Genomic DNA, 12,315 nt, shown 5'->3' with positions numbered 1-12,315 from the left:
TCTCTCTCCAGCCTAGTTTGCTGTCTGTTTCCACTTCTCTTTTCTTGAGCCGCTCCCTTCTATGCCCTTGCGCACTATTCTGACCTCTCCTGTCTGCTTACTTTGTGCCTTCCAACGCACAATGCAAACTACAGGTAGTGCTGCAGGGCCCACACCCTTTTACATGCTTTACAGAGCAGCTCTGGAGCTGTTACAGTGCCCAGCTGCTGCAAGAAATCAGCTTGAATGCTTCAGGGGCTGGGGCATAGCCATCATGAGCCCCACACCGAAGGAGGGTGGAGGTGTTTAATGCGAACTAGGGGTCATCCAAGCACCGCAAAAGGCCGCCATGCCCTGCATGCCAATTTTATCTTTTCATATGCAGACGAGGGTTGAAGCCAACTTTGACCCACTGCTTGGATGACATCACCATATGCAAATCCATCTGCTGCAGGCCTTCCCCCAGGAATGCTTGCACTAGTTGTTGCATTTGGTTTGTTGTTTGGGGGTGCTTCAGTATTAAGCAGCCTTCTGCCCTCCCATGTTCATCTGAAAATATGTGTTCTCCCTGCAGTTGTTGTCCCCAGATGAGAGTTCCCTTGTGCTGCCTCAGTTGAATCTCCTTTACTTGACAGAGATGTGCCTGAGCAGTGGCCCTCCCCAGCCCTATCCCAAATCATACTTATTGTGCATAGGCGATACCATGGTCATGAAGATTGTTCTCTCAGGGTGAGGTTCATTCATTGCATTCTGGGTATGCTGACCCCTGTGATTTCCCTAAATGTGGGAAACTCGACTGCATTATTTGTGGTAGTGCTTTCCTCTGGTCAGCTCTGGTAAAAGTCAGATTTCTTTGTCTCAGATTTTCCTCTAGCCTTGTTCTTCTTTCGAGAGTTCCCTTGTGCTGCCTCAGTTGGATCTCCTTCACTTGACAGGGGGGTGCCCGAGCAGCGACCCTCCCCAGCTCTAGCCCAACTCCTACTTACCTGCCAGGTGAGATACTATGATCATGAAGTTGCTTCTCCCTGGGCAAGGATCACCCATTGCACTCTGGGTGTGCTGCCCCTGTGATTTCCCCAAATGTGGGAAACTTGACTGCGTAATTTGTGTTTCCCCTGGTCGGCTCTCATATAATTCAGATCTCTTTGTCTCAGGTCTCTCTCCAGCCTAGTTTACTGTCTGTTTCCACTTCTTTTTTCTTGAGCCCCTCCCTTCTATACCCGTGTGCACTATCCTGACTTCTCCTCCCGTCTGCTTACTTTGTGCCTTACAATGCACAATGCAAACTACAGGTAGTGCTGCAGGGCCCACACCCTTTTACTTGCCTTACAGAGCAGCTCTGGAGCTGTTACAGTGCCCAGCTGCTGCAAGAAATCAGCTTGAATGCTTCAGGGGCTGGGGCATGGCCAACATGAGCCCCACACAGAAGGAGGGTGGGGGTATTTAATGCGAACTAGGGGTCATCCAAGCGCCGCAAAAGGCCGCCATGCCCTGCATACCCCTTTTCTCTTTTCATATGCAGATGAGGGTTCCAGCCAACTTTGGCCCACTGCTTGGATGACATCACCGTATGCAAATCCGTCTTCTGCAGACCTTCCCCCAGGAATGCTTGTACTAGTTGTTGCATTTGGTTTGTTGTTTGGGGGTGCTTCAGTATTAGGCAGCCTTCTGCCCTCCCATGTTCATCTGAAAATATGTGTTCTCCCTGCAGTTGTTGTCCCCAGATGAGAGTTCCCTTGTGCTGCCTCAGTTGAATCTCCTTTACTTGACAGAGATGTGCCTGAGCAGCGGCCCTCCCCAGCCCTATCCCAAATCATACTTATTTTGCATAGGAGATACCATGGTCATGAAGATTGTTCTCCCAGGGTGAGGTTCATTCATTGCATTCTGGGTATGCTGACCCCTGTGATTTCCCCAAATGTGGGAAACTTGACTGCATTATTTGTGGTAGTGAGTGACTGTGTTTGTGCTTTCCTCTGGTCAGCTCTAGTAAAAGTCAGATTTCTTTGTCTCAGATCTTCCTCTAGCCTTGTTCTTCTTTCGAGAGTTTCCTTGTGCTGCCTCAGTTGGATCTCCTTCACTTGAGAAGGGGGTGCCCGAGCAGCGACCCTCCCCAGCTCTAGCCCAACTCCTACTTACCTGCCAGGTGAGATACTATGATCATGAAGGTGCTTCTCCCAGGGCAAGGCTCACCCATTGCACTCTGGGTGTGCTGCTCCTGCGATTTCCCCAAATGTGGGAAACTTGACTGCATAATTTGTGTTCCCCTGGTCGGCTCTCGTATAATTCAGATCTCTTTGTCTCAGGTCTCTCTCCAGCCTAGTTTGCTGTCTGTTTCCACTTCTCTTTTCTTGAGCCCCTCCCTTCTATGCCCTTGCGCACTATCCTGACTTCTCCCGTCTGCTTACTTTTTGCCTTCCAACGCACAATGCGAACTACAGGTAGTGCTGCAGGTCCCACACCCTTTTATTTGCCTTACAGAGCAGCTCTGGAGCTGTTACAGTGCCCAGCTGCTGCAAGAAATCAGCTTGAATGCTTCAGGGGCTGGGGCATAGCCAACATGAGCCCCACACCGAAGGAGGGTGGAGGTGTTTAATGCGAGCTAGGGGTCATCCAAGCGCCGCAAAAGGCTGCCATGCCCTGCACGCCCCTTTTCTCTTTTCATATGCAGACGAGGGTTGAAGCCAACTTTGACCCACTGCTTGGATGACATCACCATATGCAAATCCATCTGCTGCAGGCCTTCCCCCAGGAATGCTTGCACTAGTTGTTGCATTTTGTTTGTTGTTTGGGGGTGCTTCAGTATTAGGTAGCCTTCTGCCCTCCCATGTTCATCTGAAAATATGTGTTCTCCCTGCAGTTGTTGTCCCCAGATGAGAGTTCCCTTGTGCTGCCTCAGTTGAATCTCCTTTACTTGACAGAGATGTGCCTGAGCAGCGGCCCTCCCCAGCCCTATCCCAAATCATACTTATTTTGCATAGGAGATACCATGGTCATGAAGATTGTTCTCCCAGGGTGAGGTTCATTCATTGCATTCTGGGTATGCTGACCCCTGTGATTTCCACAAATGTGGGAAACTCGACTGCATTATTTGTGGTAGTGGGGTGCTGTGTTTGTGCTTTCCTCTGGACAGCTCTGGTAAAAGTCAGATTTCTTTGTCTCAGATTTTCCTCTAGCCTTGTTCTTCTTTCGAGAGTTCCCTTGTGCTGCCTCAGTTGGATCTCCTTCACTTGACAGGGGGCTGCCCGAGCAGCGACCCTCCCTAGCTCTAGCACATGTAAGTTTGTTTTTATTTTACTACATTGTGGTTTGTGGCTCTATACCATGTAATGCATGTCTTTTAACAGTAGTCAAGTCTTCCAATGTGCTTGATAGTGAAACCCAATACATAGCTTTAATTTATTTTGTTTCTTCAAATATTGAATGCATATGTCTTATAACTTTTTTTTTCAATATATAAACATTTTTATTATAAGATTTTCAATGACACAAGTACATCCAAGTTGCAGATTATGGGTTGTGAAGGACAAATCAACCATATAAACAATTTAAGCAATTTAAATTGCATGCAGGTAGTAGAATATCAAACTCCTTGGATGAGAGTTGGTCGTAATAAACTAGGATAGAAAAGAATAAAGTAGAAAATAAGATTTTAAACCTACCGGTAAATCTTTTTCTCGTAGTCCGTAGAGGGTGTTGGGGACTCCGAAAGGACCATGGGATAGACGGGCTCCGCAGGAGACATGGGCACTTTAAGAAAGACTTTAGTTCTGGGTGTGCACTGGCTCCTCCCTCTATGCGCCTCTATGCCACAGTTAGAGAAACTGTGCCCAGAGGAGACTGACAGTATGAGGAAAGGATTTTGTTAATCCAGGGCAAGATTTTTTGTTAATTAAAGTAATCCAAAACTGGGATTGATATGTTGGCTCTTTTATTTTTACTTACAGTACAATAACTTTTACCATTTTAATTTGTTTTAATAGTATATTGACAGTATTGTTTTCTTTCAAAAATCCACTTAATTTTCTTTACCCTATTATTAAAATGGTAATTGACAAAAAAGGGCCAAGGAAAAGTACTTGTAGCCTTCTGCGTGGTAGGAGTCATACTAGGTAGGCAAGTTGTTTTAGCAGTAGCCAGATCAGCTACAATCTTATTGAGGTCTTCTCCAAAGAGAGTGTCTCCCTTGAAAGGAAGCACCTCCAGGGTTTTCTTGGAATCCATATCCACCGACCAGGATCTCAACCAGCTGTATAAAGTATTACCTTGGAACTGGTGATATGCCATTTGCACAAGCAAGCCATGTGTGACTGTATATGCATTTAAGGAGGGCCCCCCGGCAATACCACAAACCATTGAGTGTCAAGTATACTAGATATATCTTCATATCTCATGTGCTTTCTCTGAGACCAATCTTGTTATGCCCCTTCCCCACGAGGCATGCGCCTTTTGTCCATATTGCAAAAATAGTGGGGGGGGCATATAATTCTCTGTCACAGGGCACTAAAAAGTCTAGTTATGGCTCTGGTATGCATTATGTAATCTGGCAGACCATCTCTCCAACACTGGCTGATTGGAATAGAAATCCGGTTATCTATTAGCATTGCAACTCAGCAGATCAATGCAGTGTGCAGCCACACACTCCATATATCTGCTCAGCCACAATGCTGATTATTTCTTCACAAAGTACAAGGGTGAGCTCCAAATAGAATTCTCTAGCTTAGATTATACCTTTCTATGCAAGGGTAAATAGCTCAATTGTTTGACTGCAATGCCACAGGAAATGGTTTGGATCCAAGACAGTGTGACTGAATAATAAAGAAACCTTAAGATGAGTTCATGAATGTTGTATAAGTATTAGTGAGAGAAGGGGTCAGGAGCATGCTAGGCTGCAAAAAATAAGGTAGGCTGCAAGTGAAAGTAATGATCTCCTATATATTTTCCCAGATCTGTCACTCTGTGTGGCTAACTCTGGGGGAAGTCACAGCAATGGGCGGAGACGGCATCTGCAGGACGATACACCAGTGCCAGCAGCAGACCGTAACAAAGTGACAGATTAGGGAGAATATATAGGAGGTAGGGAGGTGGCCATGGTACATGGCTGACCAAGGGACACTAGCTCATGTACCCCTTTACCACTGAGGCTAGCCACCAAGGATGGACCTGTCACCAGTGCACATGCAATAACCTCTTCTGCTGCCCTCTTTGCAACTCAGATTGCCCAGTGCTCCCCTTCGCTAACAGTCCACAAAGTTTCCCCATCTCACGATCTGCCTCCTCACCGCCACTTTCATCTCTACAGCACACGCGCATATCATACAAGATCCCATCATGCGTACGTAGGTCTGAAATGCCAGAGGGAGGTTGGGGGGAGATTGGCATGCGCCAGCAACACCACACAGCTCACTGTGACAACAGTGGAGAGGCGCTGCAACAGGACAATACACCAACCTCGGAGCAAGGAACTGCGTCGGTCAGGAGGAGAACTATTTCAATAGCATAAAAAGGTTAGTGCGTCCCACCCTATGAACACCAGACTCATCAAGTCACTGTTGCCAGAGTCTCATACAATGACTCTGAACCTCTAAGCACACTATTTGACTGTCCACACCCTGCTGTGCCTATTACCCATCTCCTCCACCACCCTCAACACTGACCCACACATCATTCACCCACAAAGATACAATAAAGGTAGTTTGGATAAATTAGCTAAATGAAATGGATTTAACCAATTTATCTAAATGACCATTTTTGGATGTTTTCCAGTGTTTGTGAGCAAATGGTCAATTGTCATTTGCTGCCACATATTAGCATAATTTTGTTTCAACTAGAAAAAAAAAATTGGACAGATAATCTAAGTGTGGATCCAGTTTAAAGGTCCGTATTCACGGCCCGATTTTGGGGAGAGATGTGTGCTGAGCGAACTGCTCAGCACACATCTCTCCCCCCGCTCAGCACAGCGTGATGTGTACTGAGCGTACGGGGGGTGGGGGGCGCTCATTTCACCCCCTGTGTAGGGCATTCTGTGTGTATCCAGCTTAACAGGTGTGAGCATCATACAACTACTGACTTGCGAGTAACTATACAGCAGCTCCATACCTTGTGACTTGAAGAAACACCAGTTAACCCTGGGAATGCTGCAGTCAAAGCAACAATTCCTCTTCTTACATTCCGCTGCACTTATTGTGGGGTAGCCTCAATCCCTTCTGCTGTACGGTTCCACATTACATTGTTTCTTGTCACTTCCTGTTGATGCAGTAAGGAAACATCCAGGAATTACAGCAGCTTAGTTTTTTTTTTTTTTTTTTAACTGGTGCAATTTAGCTAAAACAGCTAACAGGAAATTTCCACTTAAATGGTATTTTCTAATCTTATCTGACCATGACTAAGAATAAAGGATACACAAGATAAACTCTTATAGATATGGACCTTATCCATGTTTAAGCACCATCAAATCTGTAATCAATAGCACTACATGCTCCCACTCTACCACTGTACTGTATACTCTACCTGTGTTTTTAAGGTAAAAACACCATTTAACCCCAGTGACACTTGAATTAAAGCAGCAGCCTCTATAATAGCATTCTTTAGCATTAATCCCAGGAAATCTGCAATCTTCACGATCTTTGATAGCCACGCTACATTGCTGTTTACTTGGATGGAGCAGAGAGCACAACATCAGGACATAGGAAATATTACAATGCATGATAAGAAAGGTGTGAGCTCTACAGCAAGGCCTCTAACCCTTTGCCAGTGCCAAATACATAGGGCTTAACTCAGATCTGATCACAGCAGCAAATTTATTAGCTAAAACCATGTACACTGCAGGGGGGGGGGGTGTATAATATGTGCAGAGAGAGTTAGATTTTGGTGCGGTGTGTTCAAACTGAAATCTAAATTGCAGTGTAAAAACAAAACAGCCAGTATTTACCCTGCACACAAACAATATAACCCACCTAAATCTCTCTGCAAATGTTATATCTGCCCCCCCCCCCATCCCTGCAGTGCACATGGTTTTGCCCACTAGCTAACAAATTTGCTGCATCTGGGAATTACAGCATCTTAATATTTCTTTTTACAGAAGGTTCAGCAAATTAAATTATTTAGTGAAATACTGTAATCATAACAGTTACAGGGATATTGTAGGTAGATTTATTGTCAGTGGATAAATGTAAAAATTAAACCCTTAGGCATAGTTCCCAAATGCTGTCATTGCAATCCAGATTTTAAGGATATCATGCTTGAGCACAGGTGACTTAATTAGAACTTCGGTCAATGTGAATTAACCATTGGACTCAACCATGGTTATCCTTAAAACCCAGGGGTCTATTTAAGATCGATCTTAATCGATGTTGGGCTTCCAGGTTGAAAAAAAAACACACATTTACTAACATTTTAAAATTTATATAAAAAATCATCTGTTCGTAAATGCAGTGCACATGGTTTTGCCCAACTGCTAACAAAAATCCTGCTGCGATCAACTCAGAATTACCCCCCATGGCCCTCATTCCGAGTTGTTCGCTCGCAAGCTGCTTTTAGCAGCATTGCACACGCTAAGCCGCCGCCTACTGGGAGTGAATCTTAGCATCTTAAAATTGCGAACGAAAGATTTGCAATATTGCGATAAGACATCTCTGTGCAGTTTCTGAGTAGCTCGAGACTTACTCTGCCAGTGCGATCAGTTCAGTGCTTGTCGTTCCTGGTTTGACGTCACAAACACACCCAGCGTTCGCCCAGACACTCCTCCGTTTCTCCAGCCATTACCGCGTTTTTCCCAGAAACGGTAGCATTTTTTCCCACACGCCCCTAAAACGGTCTGTTTCCGCCCAGAAACACCCACTTCCTGTCAATCACAATACGATCACCAGAACGATGAAAAAACCGTGAGTAATATTCCTAACTGCATAGCAAATTTACTTGGCGCAGTCGCAGTGCGAACATTGCGCATGCGCATTAAGCGGAAAATCGCTGCGATGCGAAGAAAATTACCGAGCGAACAACTCGGAATGACCACCTATGTGCACTGCAGGGAAGGCAGATTTAACATGTGCAGAGAGAGTTAGATTTGGGTGTGGTGTGTTCAATCTGCAATCTAATTTGCAGTGTAAAAATAAAGCAGTCAGTATTTACCCTGCACAGAAACAAAATAACTCACCCAAATCTAACTCTTTCTGCACATGTTATATCTGCCTCCCCTGCAGTACACATGGTTTTGCCCAACTGCAAACAAAATTCCTGCTGCGATCAACTTGGAATTACCCCCATTGAATTACCCCCATTTTCACACTGCTCGTGTATATAAGACATAGTTTGGATCGTAACACGCGTTCCAACCGCAAAAACTATGAAGAGGATGGGGGCATATACGCAGGGTCCATCCTGTGCGTGTGCCTACATTTTCTCCGGGTGCCCCGCAGAAAATGCGAATGCCTCTGCCTGTCAATCAGTAGAGGGCGTACCTTCGCAGGTATATCGCGATCATGAGCCATGTCTCCCATTTTTGTCATTATAGGTGCTCTGTGAGCTGCTGGCCATGCCCCAGCCCCTCTGTCTCCCGTGAATAGACATTGAGGCTTATTCAGACCAGATCGCTTCAATTTATTTTCACCCAGCGGGCAATCAGGTCTGCACTGCACATGCGTATGCGCCACAATGCGTAAGTGCGACGGTCCGGAGATCACAAGAAGATTGACAAGAAGAGGGTGTTTGTGTGGGTGGCAACTGAATGTTTCTAGGGAGTGTCCGGAAAAACACTGGAGGGACCCGGCGTTTTGTGGGAGGATTTGTGACGTCACCTCAATGGCTGAGTAAGTGCTGAGCTGTGCAGCTCTTGTGCACATGTGATCACACACCTGCACAGCAAATTTTCCCTTCCGCTGTAGGCGGCAACTACCTGATTACAGGGATGCAAAAAACACACCCTAGCGATCAGGTCTGAATTACCCACAATGTGCATATTTGCAGAGCAACAAGCTACAGGGAGCCTTCCACCCCCCCCCCCCCCCCTTCCCCATGACTATGGGACACTGCGGCCCCCACAGGGGGGGGGGGGTTGTTTGGGTTAGCTGGACATTCCCAAAAAAAGTGTCCTGCAAAAATTGGTATAGTTGGGAGGTATGTTCAAATACATTTATTGTTTTGCATGCAGGGTAAATACTGGCTTCTTTGACATTTAGCCACAAATGCTGCACAGCTGAATTACAGTATTACACTGCAATTAACAGTTATGCTAGGACATTCCCCCTCCCAAATCTACCTCTCTCTGCATGTTACATCTGTCCCACAGTGGCGTGCGGTGAGGTCAGTGGCTAGTGAGGCACTACAGCCATAATTTCCGCCGAATCCTGCCGATGACCCTTAGCCAATGCCCGCTACTGCCTCTGAGCCGATACCGAAACAGACAAAATCAGCTGCGCAAAGTATCAGGGAAAGGACAGTACAATTTTAGGAGAACCGATGTATGTATATAAATTGATTTATTAATGAAAAAGCATAAAATAGCAGTAAAAGATGACATTAAATTGTTGGATATAAAAGGCACACCTTGACTCAGTTTATCCGTTTAAACAGACACCAAATTGTGTCAGTTCTCTATATAGAAGTCCACAAAAGGAAATAAAGTCCAGCTGTTTGTTGGAAAGCAATAGATGGTAGTAGCCGTAAGGTTAATATTGGAAGTGAATGATCAGTGCAGTAGACATCCCATAATAAATTGAGGGAGTGATCCAGTGTTATTTCTTGTTCAATTACCTCTCCTTAGGTGGGCTGGTCCAAAGCCGAGCGTCCTCGGCGATGTGTCCTGCAATGCCCACTGTGCGAATGCCGCAGGGGAGAGGGAGCCGTGGATTCACTGTAAAGTATAAGCCGTGTCTGCACACCTGCCGAGGTATCCGATTTGAAAGCATCAGCGGGTTTGTTCTCCCCGCAAGCCGTCCTTCATCTCCACAGAGATCCCAGAATAGCCGCGGATCTGAATTCTTGAGCCGCCCGTATCAACATACGGCTCCCCGTCAGACGGATAAACCAGGACACGGCTTATACTTTACAGTGAATCCACGGCTCCCTCTCCCCTGCGGCATTCGCACAGTGGGCATTGCAGGACACATCGCCGAGGACCAGGGCCGGCTCTAGGCATGTTCGAATAGAGCGGCCGCGCAGGGCGCCACCCTTAATGGGCGCCGCGCGCTGGCGCCGCCATATTCGAAGCGAGCCGGCCCTGTGTGTGTGTGCAGCGCGTTGTCCCCGCCGTCCGTGTGTGCGGCGTGCGCTGCGCGGCGCCGGTGTCTAACGTCAGACGCCGGCGCCGCGCATAGCGCACACAAGTGGCCGCCCGCCCACCCGCACTCGGATCCTCACTCTCCCGCCCGCCAGCACTCACGCCAGCACTCCTCCTCCCTCTCTCAGACTCAGCGCCTCAGGTATTTGGTGGGGTGGGGTGGGGTGGGGGGGGTCAAACATTTATGGATCGCACTGTGGGGGCATTTATCTGGCACACTGGGGGCATATCTGGCACTGTGGGGGGCATATCTGGCTCATTGGGGGCATATCTGGCTCACTGGGGGCATATCTGGCACACTGGGGGCATATCTGGCTCTGTGGGGGCATTTATCTGGCCCTGTGTGGGGGCATTTCTGGCAATGTGGGGGCATTTCTGGCACCGTGGGGGCATATCTGGCACACTGGGGGGATTATCTGGCACACTGGGGGGATTATCTGGCACACTGGGGGCATATCTGGCACACTGGGGGCATATCTGGCACACTGGGGGCATATCTGGCACACTGGGGGCATATCTGGCTCTGTGGGGGCATTTCTGGCACTGTGGGGGGCATATCTGGCTCATTGGGGGCATATCTGGCACACTGGGGGCATATCTGGCACACTGGGGGCATATCTGGCTCTACTGGGGGCATATCTGGCACACTGGGGGCATATCTGGCACACGGGGCATATCTGGCACACTGGGGGCATATCTGGCACACTGGGGGCATATCTGGCACACTGGGGGCATATCTGGCTCTGTGGGGGCATTTCTGGCACTGTGGGGGGCATATCTGGCTCATTGGGGGCATATCTGGCACACTGGGGGCATATCTGGCACACTGGGGGCATATCTGGCTATGTGGGGGCATTTATCTGGCCCTGTGTGGGGGCATTTCTGGCAATGTGGGGGCATTTCTGGCACACTGGGGGGATTATCTGGCACACTGGGGGGATTATCTGGCACACTGGGGGCATATCTGGCACACTGGGGGCATATCTGGCACACTGGGGGCATATCTGGCACACTGGGGGCATATCTGGCACACTGGGGGCATATCTGGCTCTGTGGGGGCATTTATCTGGCCCTGTGTGGGGGCATTTCTGGCACCGTGGGGGCATTTCTGGCACACTGGGGGGATTATCTGGCACACTGGGGGGATTATCTGGCACACTGGGGGCATATCTGGCACACTGGGGGCATATCTGGCACACTGGGGGCATATCTGGCACACTGGGGGCATATCTGGCTCTGTGGGGGCATTTATCTGGCCCTGTGTGGGGGCATTTCTGGCAATGTGGGGGCATTTCTGGCAATGTGGGGGCATTTCTGGCACGCTGGGGGGATTATCTGGCACACTGGGGGGATTATCTGGCACACTGGGGGGATTATCTGGCACACTGGGGGGATTATATGGCACACTGGGGGGATTATCTGGCACACTGGGGGCATTTCTGGCACACTGGGGGCATATCTGGCACACTGGGGGCATATTTGGCACACTGGGGGCATATCTGGCTCTGTGGGGGCATTTATCTGGCCCTGTGTGGGGGCATATCTGGCACACTGGGGACATATCTGGCACACTGGGGGCATATCTGGCACACTGGGGGCATATCTGGCACACTGGGGGCATATCTGGCACACTGGGGGCATTTATCTGGCCCTGTGTGGGGGCATTTATCTGGCACACTGGGGGCATATCTGGCACTGTGGGGGCATATCTGGCTCTGTGGGGGCATTTATCTGGCCCTGTGTGGGGGCATATCTGGCCCTGTGTGGGGGCATATCTGGCTCTGTGGGGGCATTTATCTGGCCCTGTGTGGGGGCATTTATCTGGCCCTGTGTGGGGGCATTTATCTGGCCCTGTGTGGGGGCATTTATCTGGCCCTGTGTGGGGGCATTTATCTGGCCCTGTGTGGGGGCATTTATCTGGCCCTGTGTGGGGGCATTTCTGGGACTGTGGGGGCATTTCTGGCACTGTGGGGGCATTTCTGGCATTTCTGGCACTGTGGGGGCATTTCTGGAACTGTGGGGGCATTTCTGGCACTGTGGGGGCACTTATGCATCTGGCA

At 48.5% G+C, this 12,315-nt stretch overlaps 3 non-coding genes and 2 pseudogenes across 3 annotated transcripts; all 5 read left to right on the top strand.

The window, feature by feature from the left end:
- The first annotated feature begins 657 nt into the window (after window positions 1-657).
- LOC134953158 (U1 spliceosomal RNA) lies at window positions 658-812 on the top strand (annotated as a pseudogene).
- A 145-nt stretch (window positions 813-957) lies between these two features.
- LOC134953276 (U1 spliceosomal RNA) lies at window positions 958-1,099 on the top strand (annotated as a pseudogene).
- Window positions 1,100-1,794: 695 nt separating this feature from the next.
- On the top strand, window positions 1,795-1,958 carry LOC134951347 (U1 spliceosomal RNA). Its single transcript, XR_010184104.1, has one exon. It is a non-coding gene; the product is annotated as a U1 spliceosomal RNA (small nuclear RNA).
- A 152-nt stretch (window positions 1,959-2,110) lies between these two features.
- Window positions 2,111-2,271, top strand: LOC134952108 (U1 spliceosomal RNA). The gene has a single exon (XR_010184714.1). It is a non-coding gene; the product is annotated as a U1 spliceosomal RNA (small nuclear RNA).
- Window positions 2,272-2,943: 672 nt separating this feature from the next.
- Window positions 2,944-3,107, top strand: LOC134951444 (U1 spliceosomal RNA). The gene has a single exon (XR_010184183.1). It is a non-coding gene; the product is annotated as a U1 spliceosomal RNA (small nuclear RNA).
- Window positions 3,108-12,315: the final 9,208 nt, after the last annotated feature.

This window comes from Pseudophryne corroboree, chromosome 8 (genome assembly GCF_028390025.1).
Source record: "Pseudophryne corroboree isolate aPseCor3 chromosome 8, aPseCor3.hap2, whole genome shotgun sequence".
In the NCBI taxonomy this organism is placed as follows: domain Eukaryota; kingdom Metazoa; phylum Chordata; class Amphibia; order Anura; family Myobatrachidae; genus Pseudophryne; species Pseudophryne corroboree.
Note: the sequence above shows the minus strand (reverse complement) of the source record. Positions and strands in the feature narration are given on the sequence as shown.